Raw genomic sequence first — 16,848 nt, forward strand, 5'->3', positions numbered from 1 at the left:
TTACTAGCTTACCCCGACTCTCGGCACACGTGTGCCGGAGCCGGCGTACGCTGTTAACCAGTGTACACATTGGGTAACTATGGAAACCACTTTGCATAGTTACCCGATGTGTACCATGGTTACTAGCTTACCCCGGCTCTCTGCCCATTCAGATCATTGGTCTCCCACTGTCAAACACGCCGATGCGTGCTGCACAGCAGGAGACCAACAAGCAAAAAATAAACCAGCACTGTCGCTTTGCATAGTTACCCAATGTGTACCATGATTATCAGCTTACCGACGTACGCTGGTAACAAATAGTACACAATCCAAACTATGGAAAGCGCTTTTGTTAGTTACCCAATGTGTACCATGGTTACCACCTTACCCCCGGCTCCCGGCACATGTGTGCTTGAGCCGGCGTACGCTGGTAACCATGGTACACATCGGGTAACTAAGCAAAGCGCTTTGCATAGTTACCCAAATGTGTAACATGGTTACCAGTGTACGCCGGCTCCCTGCCCATTCAGATCGTTGGTCTCTCACTGTCAAATACGCCGATGCGTGCTGCACAGCGGGAGACCAACGAGCAAGAAATGAACCAACATTATTCAAGACTTGCTGATTATATTATTATTCAATCTGCTACCCTACATACACATTCTAGAATACCCGATACGTTAGAACCGGGCAACCTTCCAGTATATTATATATATATATATATATATATATATATATATATATATATATATACACACACTAGAAGGTGGCCCGATTCTACGCATCGGGTATTCTAGAATTTACGTATTGTGTAGTTAATGTATGATTTTTTTATATATATATATATATATATATATATATATATATATATATATAGATGTTGTTGTGTGTAGTTACCAAGTGTTTGTGTAGAGCGCTGTACATGTTCTGGGTGTTGTCTGGGTGTGGTGGGGGGTGAGAGCAGTGTTGTTTGTGTGTTGCGTTGTTTGTAGAGCGCTGTGTGTCTGTAGCGTTGTGTGTGTGTGTTGCGCGGTTTGTGTGGGTGTGGGGTGTGTGTGTGTGTGTTTTGGGGGGGAGGTATGTATTGTGCAATGTGTGTGTTGTGCGGTATGTGCGTATATTTGTGTGTGCCGCGGTGTTTGTGTGTTGGGTGTTCTGTGTGTGCAGCGTTGTCTGTGTCTGTGTAGGGCAGTGTTTGTGGTTCCCAATGTGTGTGTGGTGTGTTGTGCAGTGCGTGTGTGGCAGTGTGTGTGTGTGTGTGTTTTGGGGGGAGGTGTGCACTCCCCATCATGCTCCATCCCCCATGCTGCACACCCCCCATCGTGCTCCATCCCCCATGCTGCGCACTCCCCATCGTGCTCCATCCCCCATGCTGCACACTCCCCATCGTGCTCCATCCCCCATGCTGCGCACTCCCCATAGTGCTCCATCCCCCATGCTGCGCACTCCCCATCGTGCTCCATCCCCCATGCTGCGCACTCCCCATCGTGCTCCATCCCCCATGCTGCGCACTCCCCATCGTGCTCCCATCCCCCATGCTGCGCACTCCCCATCGTGCTCCATCCCCCATGCTGCGCACTCCCCATCGTGCTCCATCCCCCATGCTGCGCACTCCCCATCGTGCTCCATCCCCCATGCTGCGCACTCCCCATCGTGCTCCATCCCCCATGCTGCGCACTCCCCATCGTGCTCCATCCCCCATGCTGCGCACTCCCCATCGTGCTCCACAGTCACACATCAGACAGTATACACGCACACATCTGATCGCATACACTCACACACACACCCCACTTCTCCCTGTGCCCACCGGTGGGCGGTCCCAGCAGCTGTGCTGCACGCCGTGCTCCTTTGCCGACACTCACAGATCCGATCGCATACACTCACACACACAAACATCAGAACACACTCACACACATCCGATCGCATACACGCACACACACTCACACATCAGAACACACTCACACACATCCGATCACATACACGCACACACACATCAGAACACACTCACACACATCCGATCGCATACACACACACACACACACTGACAATATCGCACAGCGCTCACACAATCACAACATCCGGAGATACCACATGCTTCCGGCCATGTGATCCTCCGGCAGGTCCTGGAAGATCACTGCATGAACAGGATCGCCGCCGAGAAGCAAGCGATATCACGGGATGTTGTGAGTGTGTGGATGCGATCTGATGTGTGTGTGAGGTGTGTGTGTGTGTGTGTCTGTTCTTATGTGTGTGCGTGTGTGTGTGTTCCGCCGCTGCAGGACCTTGATGCGCTCACCTGGGAGCCGGTGTACGCTGGTAACCATGCTACAATATTACATGGTTACCAGCGTACCCCGCCCCCCGCTCGCACGGGAGCCCACACCAGAGTACGCCGGCGTACGCTGATGTGGGCTCCCGGGGGTACAGCACTCACCTGGGAGTCGGTTCGGGGAATGCGTGCGGGGGGCGGGGCCAGAGCGAGCGTGCAATGTGTGAGGGGGCGGGGCGTGGCCGAGTTGCCAAAGCGTGCAGGGGGCCGGGGCGAGAGGCCAATCCGTGCGAGGGGGCGGAGCCGAGGCGAGCAGCCAATCCGTGCAGGGGGCGGGGCCATGGCAAGCCCAGCGGCCAATCCGCTGTTTGTCACCGTGAGGACACAATTTTGGAGCAAGACAGACAGACAGAATAAGGCAATTATATATATACTAGAAGGTGGCCCGATTCTACGCATCGGGTATTCTAGAATTTACGTATTGTGTAGTTCATGTATGATTTTTGTTATATATATATATATATATATATATATATATATATATATATATATATATATATATATATATATATATAGATGTTGTTGTGTGTAGTTACCAAGTGTTTGTGTAGGGCGCTGTACATGTTCTGAGTGTCGCGGGGGGTGAGAGCGGTGTTGTATGTGTGTTGCGTGTGTTGCGTTGTTTGTGGAGCGCTGTGTGTCTGTAGCGTTGTGTGTGTGTGTTGTGCGGTTTGTGTGTGTGTGTGTGTGTGTGGTGTGTTTTGGGGGAGGTATGTTTTGAGCAATGTGTGTGTTGTGCAGTATGTGCGTATATTTGTGTGTGCAGCGTTGTCTGTGTGTGTGGGTGTCTGTGTAGGGCGTTGTTTGTGATTCCTAGTGTGTGTGTGTTGTGCAGTGCGCGTATGTGTGTGTGTTGGGGGGAGGTGTGCACCTCCCATCGTGCTCCATCCCCCATGCTGCGCACCCCCCATCGTGCTGCATCCCCCATGCTGCGCACTCCCAAACGTGCTCCATCCGCCATGCTGCGCACTCCCAAACGTGGTCCATCCGCCATGCTGCGCACTCCCAAACGTGCTCCATCCGCCATACTGCGCACTCCCCATCGTGCTGCATCCCCCATGCTGCGCACTCCCAAACGTGCTCCATCCGCCATGCTGCGCACTCCCCATCGTGCTCTATCCGCCATGCTGCACACTCCCAAACGTGCTCCATCCGCCATGCTGCGCACTCCCAAACGTGCTCCATCCGCCATGCTGCGCACCCCCTATCATGCTCCATCCGCCATGCTGCGCACTCCCAAACGTGCTCCACCCGCCATGCTGCGCACTCCCAACCGTGCTCCATCCGCCATGCTGCGCACTCCCAAACGTGGTCCATCCGCCATGCTGCGCACTCCCAAACGTGGTCCATCCGCCATGCTGCGCACTCCCAAACGTGCTCCATCCGCCATGCTGCGCACTCCCAAACGTGCTCCATCCGCCATGCTGCGCACTCCCCATCGTGCTCCATCCGCCATACTGCGCACTCCCCATCGTGCACCATCCGGCATGCTGCGCACTCCCAAACGTGCTCCATCCGCCATGCTGCGCACTCCCAAACGTGCTCCATCCGCCATGCTGCGCACTCCCAAACGTGCTCCATCCGCCATGCTGCGCACTCCCAAACGTGGTCCATCCGCCATGCTGCGCACTCCCAAACGTGCTCCATCCGCCATGCTGCGCACTCCCAAACGTGCTTTATCCGCCATACTGCGCACTCCCAAACGTGCTCCATCCGCCATACTGCGCACTCCCCATCGTGCACCATCCGGCATGCTGCGCACTCCCAAACGTGCTCCATCCGTCATGCTGCGCACTCCCAAACGTGCTCCATCCGTCATGCTGCGCAGTCCCAAACGTGCTCCATCCGCCATGCTGCGCACTCCCAAACGTGCTCCATCCGCCATGCTGTGCACCCCCCATCATGCTCCATCCGCTTGGAAGTGCGCAGCATGCCGGATGGTGCACGATGGGGAGTGCGCAGTATGGCGGATGGAGCACGTTTGGGAGTGCGCAGTATGGCGGATGGAGCACGTTTGGGAGTGCGCAGCATGGCGGATGGACCACGTTTGGGAGTGCGCAGCATGGCGGATGGACCACGTTTGGGAGTGCGCAGCATGGGGGATGCAGCACGATGGGGAGTGCGCAGTATGGCGGATGGAGCACGTTTGCTCAGCCTCTCTCCTTCCAGCCTCCCTCAGCATCAGCCTCCCCTCCCAGCCTTCCCCAAGATCAGCCTCTCTGCTCCCAGCCTCCTCCAGCACGCCGTGCTCCTCTGCCGACACTCACCCACACCCGATCGCATCCACTCACCCACACAACCGATCGCATCCACTCACCCACACAACCGATCGCATCCACTCACACACACAACCGATCGCATCCACTCACACACACAACCGATCGCATCCACTCACACACACCCGATCGCATCCACTCACACACACAGACACTGACGATATTGCACATACGCGCTGATACTCACAACATCCGGGGATATCACATGCTTCTGGCCATGTGATCCTCCGTCAGGTCCTGGAAGCTCACAGCACAATATCGCCGCCGAGAAGCAAGCGATATCCCAGGATGTTGTGAGTATTTGGATGCGATGTGATGTGTGTGTGTGAGTGTGATCTGATTTGTGTGTGTGTGTGTGCTGTTATGTTATGTATGTTCCGCAGCTGCAGGACCTTGATGTGTGGATGCGATGTGATGTGTGTGTGAGGTGTGTGTGAGAGTGAGTGGGAGCCGGTGTACACTGGTAACTATGATACACATCGGGTAACTAAGGGACCTTAGTTACCCGATGTGTATAATGGTTACCAGCTTTCACGGCCTCCGTTAAGATCCCAGCATCGCAAGGTTATGTCTGGCGCTGCCGGGATCCTGACGGAGCCGGTGTAGAAGCAAGCGATATCCCAGCATGTTGTGATGTGTGAGGTGTGTGTGAGAGTGAGTGTGAGAGTGAGTGTGATCTGATGTGTGTGTACTCACCTGGGAATCGGAGCCCCGTGTCAGTTGGGCCACAGCGAGCGTGCATTGCGTGAGGGGGGCGGGGCCTGCAGAGAGCCGGGGCGAGAGGCCAATCCGTGTGGGGGGGCGGGGCCATGGCGAGCCCAGCGGCCAATCAGCTTTGTGTCCCCGTAAGGACACAATTTCGGAGCATGACAGACAGACAGACAGACAGACAGACAGACAGAATAAGGCAATTATATATATAGATATAGATATATGTGTGTATATATATATATGTGTGTATATATATATATATATATATATATATATATATATATGTATATATGTGTATATATATATATGTATATATATATATATATATATATATATATATATGTATATATGTGTATATATATATATATGTATATATATATATATATATATATATATATATATATATATATATATATATACACACACACACACACATACATACATATATATATATATATACACATATATACACACTATATATATATATATATGTGTGTATATGTGTGTATATATATATATATATATATATATATATATATGTATGTATGTGTGTATATATATATGTATGTATGTATGTGTATATATATATATATATATATATATATATATACTAGAAGGTGGCCCGATTCTACGCATCGGGTATTCTAGAATTTACGTATTGTGTAGTTAATGTAATGTATGATTCTTGTTATATATGTATAGATGTTGTTGTCTGTAGTTACCAAGTGTTTGTGTAGGGCGCTGTACATGTTCTGGGTATTGTCTTGGTGTGGCGGCGGGTGAGAGCGGTGTTGTTTGGCTGTTGCGTTGTGTGTGTTGCGTTGTTTGTGGAGCGCTGTGTGTGTGTGTTGCACGGTTTGTGTGGGTGTGGGGTGTGTGTGTGTTTTGGTGGGAGGTATGTTTTGTACAATGTGTGTGTTGTGCGGCATGTGCGTATATTTGTGTGTGCCGCGCTGTTTGTGTGTGCCGCGCTGTTTGTGTGTTGGGTGTCTATGTAGGGCGGTGTTTGTGGTTCCCAGTGTGTGTGTGGTGTGTTGTGCAGTGCGTGTGTGGCGGTGTGTGTGTGTTTTGGGGGGAGGTGTGCACCCCCCATCGTGCTCCATCCCCCATGCTGCGCACCCCCCATCATGCTCCATCCGCCATGCTGCGCGCTCCCAAACGTGGTCCATCCGCCATGCTGCGCGCTCCCAAACGAGCTCCATCCGCCATGCTGCGTGCTCCCAAACGTGCTCCATCCGCCATGCTGCGCGCTCCCAAACGTGCTCCATCCGCCATGCTGCGCGCTCCCAAACGTGCTCCATCCGCCATGCTGCGCACTCCCAAACGTGGTCCATCCGCCATGCTGCGCACTCCCAAACGTGGTCCATCCGCCATGCTTCACACTCCCAAACGTGCTCCATCCGCCATGCTGCGCACTCCCAAACGTGCTCCATCCGCCATGCTGCGCACTCCCAAACGTGCTCCATCCGCCATGCTGCGCACTCCCAAACGTGCTCCATCCCCCATGCTGCGCACTCCCCATCGTGCTCCATCCCCCATGCTGCGCACCCCCTATCGTGCTCCATCCCCCATGCTGCACCAGCATCAGCCTCTCTGCCCCCAGCATTAGCCTCTCTCCTCCCAGCATCAGCCTCTCTCCTCCCAGCATCAGCCTCTCTCCTCCCAGCATCAGCCTCTCTGTCCCCAGCATCAGCCTCTCTCCTCCCAGCCTCAGCCTCCCCCAGCATCAGCCTCCCCCCTCCCAGCCTCTCGCCTCCCAGCCTCCCCCAGCATCAGCCTCTCTCCTCCCAGCCTCCCCCAGCATCAGCCTCTCTCCTCCCAGCCTCCTCCAGCATCAGCCTCTCTCCTCCCAGCCTCCCCCAGCATCAGCCTCCCCCTCCCAGCCTTCCCCAGGATCAGTCTCTCTACTCCCTGGCTCCCTCCTCCCAGCCTCCCCCAGCATCAGCCTCCCCCTCCCAGCCTCCCCCAGCATCAGCCTCTCTCCTCCCAGCATCTCCCAGCATCAGCCTCTCTCCTCTCAGCCTTCCCCAGGATCAGCCTCTCTCCTCCCAGCCTCCCCCAGCACGCCGTGCTCCTCTGCCGACACTCACAGATCCGATCGCATATACTCACACACACACACTCACACATCTGAACACACTCACACACATCCAATGGCATACACTCACACACACACTGAAGATATCGCACATGCGCTCACACTCACAACATCCGGAGATACCACATGCTTCTGGCCATGTGATCCTCCGGCAGGTCCTGGAAGGTCACTCCACAGTATCGCCGCCGAGAAGCAAGCGATATCCCAGGATGTTGTGAGTGTGTGGATGCGATGTGATGTGTGTGTGAGAGTGAGTGTGATCTGATGTGTGTGTGTGTGTGTGTGTTTATGTGTGTGCGTGTGTTGTTATGTGTGTGCGTGTGTATGTTCCGCCACTGCAGGACCTTGATGCGCTGGTAACTATGCTACCATGGTTACCAGCGTATCCCGTCCCCCGCTCGCACGGGAGCCCACACCAGCATACGGCGGCAACCCCAGCAATGCGAGGGTATGTGTCGGCTGGGTTGGCGGCGTACGCTGATGTGGGCTCCCGGGGGTACAGTACTCACCTGGGAGTCGTGGCTCCCTGTTGGTTCGGGGAATGCGTGCGGGGGGCGGGGCCAGAGCGAGCGTGCATTTCATGAGGGGGGCGGGGCGTGGCCGAGTTGCCAATGCTGCAGGGTGCCGGGGCGAGAGGCCAATCCGTGTGGGGGGCGGAGCCTGGGCGAGCGGCCGGCCAATCCGTGTGCGGGCGGAGCCTGGGCGAGCGGCCAATCCGTGCGAGGGGGCGGGGCCATGGCGAGCCCAGCGGCCAATCAGCTTTGTGTCACCGTAAGGACACAATTTTGGAGCAAGACAGACAGACAGATAGACAGTCAGAATAAGGCAATTATATATATATAGATATACACACACACGCACATTATATATATATATATATATATATATATATATATACACACACACATATATATAATATATATACACACACACGCATATGTGTGTGTGTGTGTGTGTGTATATATATATATGTATATATGTGTGTGTGTGTGTGTCTCTGTGTGTGTGTGTATAGATAGATAGATATATATATCTATCTATCTATACACACACACACACACAGAGACACACACACACATATATACATATATATACACACACACACATATATATATATAATATATATACACACACACACACGCATATATATACACACACACATACATACATACATACATACATACATACATACATATATATATATATATATATATACACATACACACACACACACACACACACACACATATATATACACATATATATATACACATACGATGTGGGGCCCCGAGTGTATGGGGGCCACACGTCAGGTATCGGGATTAACGCACACCGGAACAATTTGTCTCTTTAACAGACCATATGGTTTATTAACAGCCCAAATAAACCATGCTAGGACCCATAACCGAAAGATGCCATGCCTTGGCTTTATCCTCAAAGTCCAACACATAACGGAAAGTCCACACACTCTTGGACTTCCTCACACGTGTCACTGACCCTTGTCAGTACTTGGCTTTATCCTCAAAGTCCAACATATAATATACAGTCCACACACTCTTGGACTTCCTCACACGTGTCACTGACCCTTGTCAGTACTTGGCTTTATCCTTAAAGTCCAATCCGGGTTACCTTCCTCTGAAGGCGGCTAGTGTCCTTACCAAGTTCCCCCTGGCTCCAGCCAGGCTTTGCACATGGACCTAAAAGCCCCTTCCTTCAGGAGAAGGTCTCCTGAGCAGAGCAAAACACCCTGCTTCTGCTCTCCCCGTCTCCAGCACACCCACTGGAAGTTTGGAGTCAGTCGCTATCTAGACTGCCCCAGACACACTCCACCTAGGTTCAGAGACAGGATTGCTTTAACCCCTGGAGCCACACCCATAGGTGGTAAGGAGTGTGTAATCAGCATCACACACCCTTCCATGGCTCTGCATGTAATGCAATCCTGTGGAACCACAGGTCCCAGCCAACTTCACATTGCAGAGCACCCATGCTTCTGCAAAACATACCGGCCCTTTGTAATACAGCCGGTTGATACGTCACATACCCTCCCCCTCAGTTCATGTCTCATCTAATGGAGGCTCTCTGTAAGAAAATGCTGGTGCGGCATCTGATATCAAGCGCTTATCACCCACATACCAATGGTTTGTGTGAGCGATTTAATGGTACCCTTAAGCAGATGCTTGAGATGCTGGTTGAGTCACATGGACGCGACTGGGAGCGGTATCTCTCATACCTGCTGTTTGCCTACAGAGAGGTACCACAGGCCTCAACGGGGTTTTCCCCCTTCGAGCTCCTATATGGCAGACGAGTCCGGGGGCCTCTTGGTCTGGTAAGGGAATCCTGGGAAGAGGAAATGAACTCCCCAGAAGTGTCCGTTGTGAAGTATGTCATTCGGCTCCGTGACAAAATGCAGTCAATGACGCAGATTGTGCATGAGAATATGGCGCAAGCCCAGGCCAGCCAGAAGCGATGGTACGACCAACACGCTCGAGAGCAGGTGTACGAAGTGGGTCAGAAGGTGTGGGTCCTAGTCCCAATGACCCAGAACAAGCTTCAGGCGGCCTGGGAGGGTCCATACCTGGTGCATCAGCGCCTCAATGACGTAAACTACGTGGTCACCATCGACCATGCCAGGAAGAGGCAAAAGGTCTTCCATGTCAACATGATGAAGGCTCATCATGACAGGGAAGCCTTTGCCCTTCCTGTGTGTAGTCTTCCCGAGAAAGGCGAAAGTGAAGTCTTGGTGGACTTGCTCGCCTCGGCCCGGGATGGAGGGTCTATCGAGGAGGCGGCATTCAACCCACAGCTATCCCTGGACCAAAGGTCCCAGCTGCGGGAGGTATTCCGGCCCTACCTGATGACCTTCACGAATATCCCAGGGAAGACATCCCTAGCCACCCACCAGGTGGACACAGGGAGTCATTCCCCAGTTCGTCAACCCCCATACCGTGTCTCCCTAGAAGTACAAAAGGACATAAAAAGGGAGATCGATGAAATGCTAGTCCTGGGAGTGATCCAGAGGTCCAAAAGTGCATGGGCCTCGCCTGTAGTTTTGGTTCCAAAAAAGGACCGGACAACCCGGTTTTGTGTGGACTACAGGATGCTAAATGCAATCACAGCACCCGATGCGTACCCAATGCCACGCATCGATGAGTTACTGGATTGCTTAGCCGGGGCCCGGTACCTGACCATCATGGACCTGAGTCGAGGGTACTGGCAGATTCCTATGTCCAAGGAAGCACAGGAAAGGTCCGCCTTCATCACCCCATTCGGGCTGTATGAATCCCTTGTCATGCCCTTTGGCATGAGAAATGCTCCTGCCACTTTCCAGCGATTGGTCCACCAGCTGCTCGAGGGTCTAGGAGGGTTTGCAGTAGCTTACCTGGATGACATTGCCATCTTTAGTCCCACTTGGGAAGAACACCTGGGGCACCTGGAGCAGGTGCTCAGGCGGATCCAAAGTGCTGGTCTGACTATAAAGCCAGGGAAGTGTCAGATCGGCATGACGGAGGTACAGTACCTCGGACATCGAGTGGGTGGCGGGACCCTGAAACCAGAGCCAGGGAAGGTTGATGCCATCACCTCCTGGCCTACCCCCAAGTCAAAGAAGCAGGTGATGTCCTTCTTGGGTACGGCAGGGTACTATAGGAAGTTCGTTCCTAACTATAGTGCTCTTGCTAAGCCGTTGACGGACCTCACCAAAAAGAAGCTACCACAAGTAGTCACCTGGACAGATGACTGTGAACGGTCCTTCAGGGCACTGAAAGCTGCCCTAACCAGTTCCCCAATCCTACAAGCCCCGGACTTCACCCGACGGTTCATAGTTCAGACATGCCAGTGCATTTGGCCTTGGTGCAGTACTCAGCCAGGTAAATGGGAAGGGAGAAGAGCATCCGGTGATGTTTCTCAGCCGCAAGCTCTTATCCCGGGAAGTGGCCTACGCCACTGTGGAGAAGGAGTGCCTCTCTATAGTGTGGGCCCTGCGGAAACTGCAGCCCTACCTATATGGACGCAACTTCACCATAGTGACAGACCACAACCCTCTCAGCTGGCTACACCGGGTGGCCGGCGACAATGGTAAGCTACTGCGGTGGAGCTTGGCACTACAGCAGTATGACTTTACCATTCAACACAGGAAGGGTGTTGAGCATGGCAACGCTGATGGGCTGTCCCGGCAGGGGGATGCCAGCGAGGTAGGCTTAGGAGACGATTGGCAAATCAATCTCCCATGCTACCTCAAAAAGGGGGAGGTGTCATGTAAAACTGTTGAAGGGTCTCCATCCCCCTCCTGTCCACCATCAGCCAGAGTTCGTCATGACGATTATCTGATCGGCCTGGAAGCTTAAGGTATTTATGACTTTGGGTGATGGTAGAACTAAAGCCAAAAGATTCAGAGAAAGACAATTCTTTGTTATATTGGCGGGAAAACTTCCAAAACAGGTTTTAAGTGCTGTGTTAATGCTAGAAAAATGAAAAACATATTTCCAGAATCCCTGTGGAGTGCTGAGCCCAACGCACCGTCTAGTTCTACTGGGGAATCGCCGGAATCACGAAAAATTAGTATTGACCAGTAAAATTGTACTAGAGGCATTGTGTTTGGTATCAATGTAAATGAAAAATCGAGATATTAAATATGACGCTAATATCTTTCACCTGTGTGACCCAGGAGCAAAGATATGAAAAACCCTAGAATTATGGAACTTTGTGAACATCAGAGCACAGCCCACAAGAGACCATAAAATGATGTCACAGAGAAAGGGGGGCTACCTAATGTATAATAGGAACAGCTTCGTTCTGGGGGGCCAGTCAGTACTTTGGAGGGCATCATGAAGGTTGATGCTGGCCGATTATAACATCTTCTTCTCTTGGAGTTCCCTCCACTCCCTAAGCAGACGTCACTTCTATGGCACAAACTTAGTAAGTTTCACTTTTATACCTTTTATTTTAATGTAACTGTCTATGCCGTAATGTGTATTGTTCCCTTTTGTAAATTCTTGTATATTCTTTAAACACTGCCTATTTTCGGATTAAATATATAAAAATTTAAGAGTTTCTTTCCTTATGCTTTATATACGAATCCAAAAACCCGAAGGGCCTTATGCTATCTGAAACGGGTCCCCAGCTACCTGTAGAAAGTCTGGGTGGTGGCAGCGTAATTGTATTGCATAGAATTAGAATTATTGGAGTGCTATCATTAAAGATACCGAGGTATATAAATAATCCATTAGCAGGAATCGGGGATATATACATTTACCCTTGCTGTGAGACCTCCAATATTTGGCATTATCAGCTCAGCAGCCCCATCTTATGCACTGTCCTGCAGTACCAAAAGTGGCCTGCAGACAAGGGGGGCGCTAGAGAGTAGTCGTGTGTGACAAATCAGCGAACAGCTGCGGATTTCTGAGGGACTTCCCCGGCTGTTCGTGACACATACATACATACATACATACATATATACAGACATACATACATACACACACATACATATATATACATACACACACACACACACACACACGTATATTCGGCTTATAAGACGCACCCCCTACAAAAGTGCGTCTTATAAAGTGAAAAATACGGTATATATATATATATATATATATATATATATATATATATATATATTTGCAATTTATTACAGTTTTTTGTGTTCTAAAGTTGTATTCCAAAAAATATATTTTATGTTCTATCTAAATATCTTGATTATTGTATCATAAAAATGATTCAATGTCTAATGTTCACAATGTACTACAATACATTTTTCACTTAACTATAAGCAATATATGTGGGAGGCCGCGCAGAATGCGATTGATATTGATGGCCTAAAAACCCTTCCAAGACACTTTTACAAATTTCACTCTTGTAGGAGTGCCCTACTTAAGATTAAAGGAATTGACCAACTGGATCTGGGGATTAGAGGTGGGGAGGTTAGCAGGAGATTGGCCCAACTTGAGGCCAGATGGATATACAAACTTGGTACTGTGCATCCATCTGGCCTCAATGAAAATATTAGTTTTGCGTCTTTTCTGTAGATATAGAGAGCATGGTCGCCAGGTGCTAGGCCTGTGATTTTATGGATGTTTATCTGTGCCGTGTATACATCTGTCTTAGATGGTGTTAATTATTTTTTGTCGAATTAACCCCTTCTTATTTTTAGTTGATATGTCCGTCCATGAGGGAGGTCTTAAGCACCTAAAGAGGAGATGTATGGATTTACAGCATATATATTTTTCCATGAGTGCATTCAAAATGTGGCACAACATCGCTCTTATATGGATATTTGGAAATGCTAAGCAGTATCTATCTAGGGAGTTGAGATGATGGGGGACCACACTCACTTCGTTTTATGGCAATAGTGGTTATATGTGATGTAATTATAATGTATGACAATTTGGGTTTATGATACAATATGTCTGGATGTACACATGTACCATCTTTGTTTATGACGATAAATTGCCATATCGTCATATATGTCCCTGTAATTTTCCTTATGCGGTGATCTGCTATTAGCAATATATGCGGAGTGTATAATATTCTTGAATGATGCATATATTTGGCCCTGGTATACAGCGATATAAATATTCTTTGTATTTACATATATAGTGCTGCTATGCTATCATGGTATTAGTTCGCTGTGGCGAAGAGAGAAAAAATGTATATATACTGCATTACCTAATAGTAATTGAATATACAACTACTTTCCTACTGGACCGACATATCTGTACAGTCAGGGCCAGAAATATTTGGACAGTGACAAAAGTTTTGTTATTTTAGCTGTTTACAAAAACATGTTCAGAAATACAATTATATATATATATAATATGGGCTGAAAGTGCACACTCCCAGCTGCAATATGAGAGTTTTCACATCCAAATCGCAGAAAGGGTTTAGGAATCATAGCTCTGTAATGCATAGCCTCCTCTTTTTCAAGGGACCAAAAGTAATTGGACAAGGGACTCTAAGGGCTGCAATTAACGCTGAAGGCGTCTCCCTCGTTAACCTGTAATCAATGAAGTAGTTAAAAGGTCTGGGGTTGATTACAGGTGTGTGGTTTTGCATTTGGAAGCTGTTGCTGTGACCAGACAACATGCGGTCTAAGGAACTCTCAATTGAGGTGAAGCAGAACATCCTGAGGCTGAAAAAAAAGAAAAAATCCATCAGAGAGATAGCAGACATGCTTGGAGTAGCAAAATCAATAGTCGGGTACATTCTGAGAAAAAAGGAATTGACTGGTGAGCTTGGGAACTCAAAAAGGCCTGGGCGTCCACGGATGACAACAGTGGTGGATGATCGCCGCATACTTTCTTTGGTGAAGAAGAACCCGTTCACAACATCAACTGAAGTCCAGAACACTCTCAGTGAAGTAGGTGTATCTGTCTCTAAGTCAACAGTAAAGAGAAGACTCCATGAAAGTAAATACAAAGGGTTCACATCTAGATGCAAACCATTCATCAGTTCCAAAAATAGACAGGCCAGAGTTAAATTTGCTGAAAAACACCTCAGGAAGCCAGCTCAGTTCTGGAAAAGTATTCTATGGACAGATGAGACAAAGATCAACCTGTACCAGAATGATGGGAAGAAAAAAGTTTGGAGAAGAAAGGGAACGGCACATGATCCAAGGCACACCACATCCTCTGTAAAACATGGTGGAGGCAACGTGATGGCATGGGCATGCATGGCTTTCAATGGCACTGGGTCACTTGTGTTTATTGATGACATAACAGCAGACAAGAGTAGCCGGATGAATTCTGAAGTGTACAGGGATATACTTTCAGCCCAGATTCAGCCAAATGCCGCAAAGTTGATCGGACGGCGCTTCATAGTACAGATGGACAATGACCCCAAGCATACAGCCAAAGCTACCCAGGAGTTCATGAGTGCAAAAAAGTGGAACATTCTGCAATGGCCAAGTCAATCACCAGATCTTAACCCAATCGAGCATGCATTTCACTTGCTCAAATCCAGACTTAAGACGGAAAGACCCACAAACAAGCAAGACCTGAAGGCTGCAGCGGTAAAGGCCTGGCAAAGCATTAAGAAGGAGGAAACCCAGCGTTTGGTGATGTCCATGGGTTCCAGACTTAAGGCAGTGATTGCCTCCAAAGGATTCGCAACAAAATATTGAAAATAAAAATAATTTGTTTGGGTTTGGTTTATTTGTCCAATTACTTTTGACCTCCTAAAATGTGGAGTGTTTGTAAAGAAATGTGTACAATTCCTACAATTTCTATCAGATATTTTTGTTCAAACTTTCAAATTAAAAGTTACAATGTTACAATCTGCACTTGAATTCTGTTGTAGAGGTTTCATTTCAAATCCAATGTGGTGGCATGCAGAGCCCAACTCGCGAAAATTGTGTCACTGTCCAAATATTTCTGGACCTAACTGTATATGTTACCTGCACAATTTGCACTTTTTATAGCAATTACCCGATACTTGCACGCGCGGCTGTCATTGGCTGCCGGCTCAGTCCGCTGTATCTATACCGGTCCTCTGTGCTCGGGTCATGTGATGCCCCAGGTCAGATGATCGGTGACGCGGTGGCTGGGCTCGCGTCGGCAAGTTGCCATGACGACGCGCGCGTCACCTAAGGTAGTGGACGGTGATTGGAGGCGGGCAGTATTTAAGCCTCCGCTTTGGTTGATTAGATACGCCCCCTGACGAAGAACGAAAAACCGAAACACGTGTCGGGTGTCTACACCATAACGGTAATCACAATCTGGATCTAATTACATATCTTAAACCATGGTTGATGTACTAGAAGCATTGTGTATCTAGCGGTGCCTGCTAGCTTATCTCTATTGTTTTAATGTGTTGATAAGAACGATTGCAGAGATATGTTAAATCATGGCAGCAGTGACATCTGATGATATATTAAGGTCTATGCACCAGTGTATTAAGCCTAAATAGCAGCGACCCCTGGTGGTTTTCTACAGAAACTGCAATAGTAATTGAGGTTGGTGTGCTTTGCATTATAATGGTAATTGAATACCTGGATTTAATTATGCATTCTAAACCATGCCTGATGCATTAAAAACATTGTGTATCTATCGGCAGTTGTTAGTTAATCTCTATTGTTCTATGTGATGATAAGAACGTTTGCATAGACACGTTAAATTATAGGAGCAGGTATATCTGGTGATACATTAAAGTATATACACCAGCATATTGAGACCAAAGAGCAGCGACCCCTGGAGGTTTTCTGCATAAACTACATTCATAAGTGAGTTCAGACCTAGATGCATAGTGCTTTTTTACATTGTATTAATTAACATATAATCCTTGGTAAAAGAAATGTCCAGTTTAGCAATACAGTGTATGTTACACTTATATTTTGATATATATGGTTCCGTTATGTTATTGGTGCATATGTTTGATCTCACATTCACTTGTGGTAAATATTTATAATGAATAAAAATTAACTTAATTAAAAATCCCTGATTCTTATTTTTATTTAT

This window comes from Anomaloglossus baeobatrachus, chromosome 5, assembly GCF_048569485.1.
Source record: "Anomaloglossus baeobatrachus isolate aAnoBae1 chromosome 5, aAnoBae1.hap1, whole genome shotgun sequence".
NCBI lineage: Eukaryota > Metazoa > Chordata > Amphibia > Anura > Aromobatidae > Anomaloglossus > Anomaloglossus baeobatrachus.